The sequence below is a fragment of the Balaenoptera acutorostrata genome, chromosome 13 (assembly GCF_949987535.1).
Source record: "Balaenoptera acutorostrata chromosome 13, mBalAcu1.1, whole genome shotgun sequence".
In the NCBI taxonomy this organism is placed as follows: domain Eukaryota; kingdom Metazoa; phylum Chordata; class Mammalia; order Artiodactyla; family Balaenopteridae; genus Balaenoptera; species Balaenoptera acutorostrata.
The window spans coordinates 33,730,181-33,736,979 of record NC_080076.1 but is presented as its reverse complement, the minus strand read 5'-3'; the positions used below and the strand labels follow the sequence as shown (position 1 = coordinate 33,736,979).

Genomic DNA, 6,799 nt, shown 5'->3' with positions numbered 1-6,799 from the left:
TTCAGCAGAAGGGAGAGGAAAGAGAAGTAAAGAGAGGATAGCAAAGTGAGAATTCTATAGCATCTTCCATCTCTAAAATTATAGACACCTAGTTAGTCTGTTAAATGATCTTACCCAAGTAAATTTGTATTTGTGATCAAAGCCTTAAAGAAAATGATTAGGATTTCCACACAATCTCTGAAACATATGGTCATGTGGCAGAGAATTTGCATTTCTGGGTACCTTTCTTTTTATGATTTTTTTTTCCAGTTTTATTTATATATAATTGATATACAGCACTGTGTAAGTTTCAGTGTACAGCATAATGATTTGAATTACATACATTGTGAAGTAATTACCACAATAAATTTAGTGAACATTCATCATCTCTTAAAGATACAAAAATTTTAAAATAGAGAAAAATATCTTCTTGTGATGAGAGCTCATGATTTACTCTCTTTTCATATATAATGTACAATAGTGTTAATTATATTTATCATAGTGTGAATTACATCCCTATACTTATTTATCTGATAACTAAAAGTTTGTAACTTTCAGCTGCCTTTATCCAACTCTCCCTCCCCCAACATGCTGCCTCTGGTAACCAAAAATCTGATCTCTAATTTCTATGAGTTTATCTGTCTTTTTTTGAAGTATAATTGACCTACAACACTATGTTAGTTCCTGGAACACGAAATAGTGATTCCATATTTCTATACATTTCAGAATGATCAAAAGGTGATCCTATTTACCATCTGTCACCATGGAAAGATATTACATAATTATTGATTATATTTCCCACACTATACATTACATACCCATGACATTTATTTTACAACTGGAAGTTTGTACCTCTTAATATCTCTCACATATTTCTCTCTTCCTCCCATCCCCTCCCCTCTGGCAAGCATCTATTTTTTCTCTGAATCTGTGATCTGTTTTTGGTTTGTTATGCTGGTTTATTTCTAACATTCTACATATAAATGAAACCATAAATTATTATTTTTTCTCTGTCTGACAATGCACTTAGCATAATACCCTCTAGGTCCTTCCATGTTGTTTTAAATGGCAAGATTTTGTTCTTTTTTATGGCTGAGTAATATTCCATTGTATACATACACAGTCTTCTTTGTCAATTCGTCTATTGCACTTTGGTTGCATCCATATCTTGGCTATTGTAGGTAATGGTGCAATGAACATTGGGGTACATATATCTATTTGAATTAGAGTTTTTGTTTTCTTCAGGTAAATATCCAGGAGTGGAGTTGCTGGATCCTGTGGTCATTTCATTTATAGGTTTTCTTAGGAACCTCCATACTATTTTCCATAGTGGCTGCATCAATTTACATTCCCACCAACAGTGCACAAGGGTTCTCTTTTCTAAACATCCTGGCCAACACAGTTGTCTTTTTGATAATAGCTTTTCTGATGATAGCACCTGTTATCTCATTGTGGTTTTGATTTGCATTTCCTTGATAATTAGTGATGTTGACTTCTTGTCAGGTCCCTGTTGGCCATTCTGTATATATTCTTTGGAATAACATCTATTCACATCCTCTCTCCATTGTTTAATCAGGTTGCTTGTTTTTGAAGTTGAGTTATATGAGTTCTTTGTATGATTTGGACATTAAGACAATGTCAGATATCATTTGCAAATATCTCACCCCATACTGTAGTTGACTTTTTTGTTTTATAGATAGTTCTTTTGCTGAATAAAAGCTCTTTAGTTTGATGCAGTCCCTTTTGTTTATTTTTGCTTTTAGTTCCCATGGTTAAGGAGACATATACAAAAAAATATTACTAGGACTGATGTCAAAGAGCATACTGCCTATATTTTCTTCTTTGAGATTAATGAGTTCGGGTCTTACATTTAAGTTTTTAATCACTTTTTAGTTAATTTTTGTATATGGTGTGAGAAAGTAGTAAAGTTTGATTCTTTTGCATGTACCTGTCCAGTTTTCTCAACATCATTTATTAAAGAGGCTGTCTTTTCCCCATTGGATATTTTTGCCTACTTTCTCATAGAATTGACTCTCCATATAAACATTGCTTTATTTTTTGGCTCTCTATTTTGAACCATTCATTTATGTGTGTGTTTTTGTGCTAGTGCTAAACAAATGTTGTGTGATGACTGTAGCTGTAGTAGAGTTTGGAATCAGGGAACATGATACCTCCAGCTTTGTTCATCTTTCTCAAGATTGTTTTGATGATTCAGGGTATTTTGTGTTTCCATATAAATTTTAGAATTATTTATTCTAGTTCTGTGAAAAATGTAATTAGTATTTTCATAAAGACTGTAGTGAATCTGTAGGTTGCCTTTGGTAGAATGATCATTTTAACAGTGTTAATTCTTCAAATAAATGAATACAGTATATCTTTCCATTGGTGTAGTCCTTAAGTTTTTTCATCAATGTGTCACAGTTTTTAGAGTACATGTCTTTTACCTCCTTAGTTAGACTTATTCCTAGGTATGTTATTCTTTTTTGATGTGATTGCAAATGGGATTGTTTTCTTATTTCTCTTTCTCATTAGTGTACAAAAATGCAACAGATTTTTATATGTTCATTTTGTGTCCTGGTCCTTTCTCAGTTTATTGATGAGTTCTAGTAGTTTTTTAGTGGTGTCTTTAGGATTTTCCATTAATAGTATCATGTCATCAGCAAACAGTGACAGCTTTATTTCTTCCTTTCCAACTTGGATTCTTTTTATTTCTTTTTTGCTGATTGTCATGGCTAGGATCTCCAATACTAGTTTGAATAAAAGTGGTGAGAGTGGACATCCTTGTCTTATTCCTGATCTTAGAGTAAATGCTTTATTCTTTTAATTGTTGAGTATGGTGTTTGCTGTGGGCTTGTCATACATGGCCTTTATTATGTTGAGGTATATTCCCTCTGTACCTGCTTTGTGGAGAATTTTATCACAAGTGGATATTGAATTTTGTCAAAAGCATCTGTTATGATGATCATATGATTTTTATTCTTCAATTTGTAAATGTGCTGTATCACATTAATTGATTTGTGGAAACTGAACCATCCTTGTATATCTGGGATAAATCCCACTTGGTCATGATGTATGATCCTTGTAATGTATAGCTGAATTCAATTTACTACTATTTTGTTGAGGATTTTTGTATCTATATTCATTAGTGATATTGGCCTGCAATTTTCTTTTTCTGTGATAACCTTGTCTGGTTTTGGTGTCAGGGTGATGCAGGTCTTCTAGAATAAGTCTGGAACCATTCTCTCCTCTGAAATTTTTTGGAACAATTTGAGAAGGATAGGTGTTAACTTTTCTTCAAGTGTTTGGTAGAAGTCATTCCTCCTCAACTTTTATTTGTTGGAAGTTTTTAAATTACTGATTCAATTTCATTACTGATAATCGGTCTCTTCATATTTTCTATTTCTTCCTATTTCAGTCTTGGGATTTTGTAAATTTCTAGGAATTTGTCCATTTTTTCTAAGTTGTCCATTTAATTGGCATATAATTGTTTGTAGTAATCTCTTGTAATTCTTTGTATATCTGTGTGGTGTCAGCTGTAACTTCTCTCTTTTCACTTTTTTTGATTTGGGTCCTCTCTCTTTTTTCCTTCATGATTCTGGCTAAGAGATTTACTATTTTTGATTATCTTTTCAAAGGATTAGCTTTTCGTTGCATTGATCTTTTCTTTTTTTTTTTTTTTTTTAGTCTCTATTTTGTATATTTCTGCTCTGATTTCATTCTTTCTTTCTTGCCACTAACTTTGGGTTTTGTTGATTCTTCTTTTTCTAGTTCTTTTAGGTGTAACTTTAAATTGTTTATTTGAAATTGTTCTTGTTTCTTGAGGTAAGTCTGAATAGCTATAACTTCCCTCTTAGAATCACTCTTGCTCATCCCATGGATTTTTTTCTGAGTTTTATGGTTTATTAACACAAACACAATGTGCACATGAGCTATCTATTCATTTTCTTTGTTATGCAGGCTGGCATTGGGATTGGTGACTCTGATGGCCAGCTGGGCTGCTCTTTCCACAGTGGTTTTGCATTTCTTGGAGGAGACACTGTGAACGATCTCAGTACAGTAAGATTTTTTGCACCTTATCAGCACTTCAAGCTTGTTGACATTGTGGACCAGGAACTTCCGGAAGCACAAGTGCTTTATTTTCTTGTTGCTCCCATACCAGATGTGGAGCATCAAGATCTGACCCTTGAATCTCCTGCACACCCTGTTTTCACTGCCTCTGGGTTTCTACCAGTTACATTTAATTTTGACATGTTGGTCTGACTGGTGCTGGATAAACTTCTTGGTCCTCTTTCTGATGATCTTGGGCTACACAAGGAGTCTGAGGGCAGCCATGAGGCTGAGTAGGTGATGGTTGCCATCTCTGTAGGCAGTGCCGAGGAAGAGCCATCATATTGATTTTGGATCATTGTGTTTTCATTTGTCTCCAGGTATTTTTTGATTCTCTCTTTGATTTCTTAATTGACCATTTGGTTGTTTAGTAGTATACTGCTTCCACATATTTATGGTTTTCTGCAGTCTTTGTGTGTGTGTGTGTGTGTGTTTGATTTCTAGACTCATAGCATTGTGGTCAGAAAAGATACTTGATATTATTTCAGTTTTCTTAAATTTACTGAGACTTGTTTTGTGGCCTTGCATGTGATCTATCCTGGAATATGTTCCTTGTTCACTTGAAAAGAATGTGTATTCTCTCTGCTTTGGGATGGGCTGTTCTTTATATATTTATTAAGTCCATCTTTTGTAATGAGATTTTTAAAGCAACTGTTTCCTTATTGATTTCTGTATAGATGACCTGCCCTTAGATATAAGTGGGGTGTTCAAATTCCCTAGTATTATTGTGTTATTGTCAATGTCTTTATTTTTATCTGTGAATATTTGCTTTATGCCTTTAGGTTCTCCTATGTTGGGTACATATATATTTTCAATTGTTATATTCTTCTTGGACTGATCCCTACATCATTATGTAATGTCCTTGTCTCTTGTTAAAGTCTTTGTTTTAAAGTCTATCTAAGTATAGATACTCCAAATGTACTTTTATTTCCATTTGCATGAAATAACTTTTTCATCCCAGCATTTTCAGTTACTGTGTGTCTTTAGATCTCAAGTGACTCTCTTGTAGACAACATATATATGGATCTTTTTACAAAATGTATTCAGCCACTCTCTTTGATTAAAGCATTTAGTTCATCTACATTTATAGTAATTTTTGGCAGGTATATACTTATTGTCATTTTTAAATTCTTTCCCTGATTTTTTTGTGGTTCTGTTTTGTTTCTTCTTCTTTTGCTCTCTTCCCTTGTGGTTGCTGACTATCTTTAGTGTCATGTTTGGATTCCTTCCCCTTTTTGTGTGTTTATCTATTATAGATTTTTGGTTTGTGGTTACCATGAAGTTTACATGCAGACTACTTTCACTGTATAATTGGTTTTACCAATGAGATTTTCCTTTTTAATTTTTATATTTCCAGTTGTGGACTTTTCTTTTGTGTTTAGAGGAACCCCTTTAACATTTCTTACACAGCTGGTGGACTGGTGCTAAACTCTTTTAGCTTTTGCCTGTCTCTAAAATTTTTGATCTCTCCTTCAAATCTGAATGATACTGTTTCCAGGTAGACTATTCTTGATTGTAAGTTTGCTCCTTTCCTTTTATCACTTTAAATAGTCCACTCACTTATGCCTTGCAGAGTTTCTGCTGAAAAGTCAGCAGATAGGCTTTTGGTAGTTTCCTAGTTTTTAACTTGTTGTTTTCCCCTTGCTGTTTTGTTCCCTCTTTACCTTTAATTTTTGTCATTTTAATTACCAGGTGTTTTGGTGTGGTTCTCTTTGAGTTGATTCTGTTTGGGAATCTCTGCTATTCCTAGAGCTGGGTGTCTGTTTCCTCTCCCAGAATAGGGAAATTTTCAGCTTATATGTCTTAAAATATGTTCTCTGTTCCTTTCTCTCTCTCTCTCCTCCTTCTGGGACCCCTATAATGTGAATGTTAGTACACTTGATGTTCTCCCAAAGGTCTCTTTAACAGTCCTCATTTCTTTTTATTCTTCTTTCTGTCAAGCTTCAGTGATTTCTTCTACTCTGTCTTCCAGCTCCTGATCCATTCCTTTGTGTCTTCTAATTTACTATTGACTACTTCTCATGTCAGCCTGCTGGTGAGTGGGGCTGGATGTCAACACACCTGGCTGAGAGGGCTAAAATGTCTCAGATCTTCTGTTGGGTTGCTGGTAGATGGGTCCAGGGTACACAGGGGACTCCATTTAATGCTAGCCCACTGGTGGGAGGATCCAGGTCCCTGGGTCTCTGGCTTCAGGGTCCTGTGGGTCCTGGGACTCGTGTCAGCCCACTGGTGGGCAAGACAGTTTCCTGATTCAGTGGCTGCAGGGCCTGGGGTATTCTGAATCTTGTGTCAGCCCTCTGTTGGATGAGGCTGGATCCCAGAGTGGCCAGCTGAGGATCCCCAAATTTTCCAAGAGCTAATATTGGCCTGATGGTGGGCAAGCCCAAGGTTCAGGGCATCCTGTAGTTGATGCCCACCCATGGTGGGTGAGACTAGTCCCTGGAGCTAGTGCCAGCTAGGAACCAACCAAGTCCTAGGTTCTCTGGTTGCATGTCTCAAGTGTCTGGAGCTGGTGTTGGTCCACTGGTGTGTGTGGCCAAGGCCCAGGGGGTCCTGGGGATAGTGCTGGCTCACTGGTGGGTGAAGCCTGGTCCCAATGTCTCTTGCAGAAGGGCCCTGGCTGTTCTAGTGTTGGTGTGTTGGCCCACTGATGTGCAGGCCCAGGGCCCAGGGTGTCCTGAGTATGGTGCCTGCCCACTGATGGGTGAGGTTG

General features: G+C 36.2%; 1 pseudogene; it reads right to left on the bottom strand.

Annotated features, from left to right (window-relative positions):
• Positions 1 to 3,912: 3,912 nt before the first annotated feature.
• On the bottom strand, positions 3,913 to 4,311 carry LOC103002071 (60S ribosomal protein L32-like; annotated as a pseudogene).
• Positions 4,312 to 6,799: the final 2,488 nt, after the last annotated feature.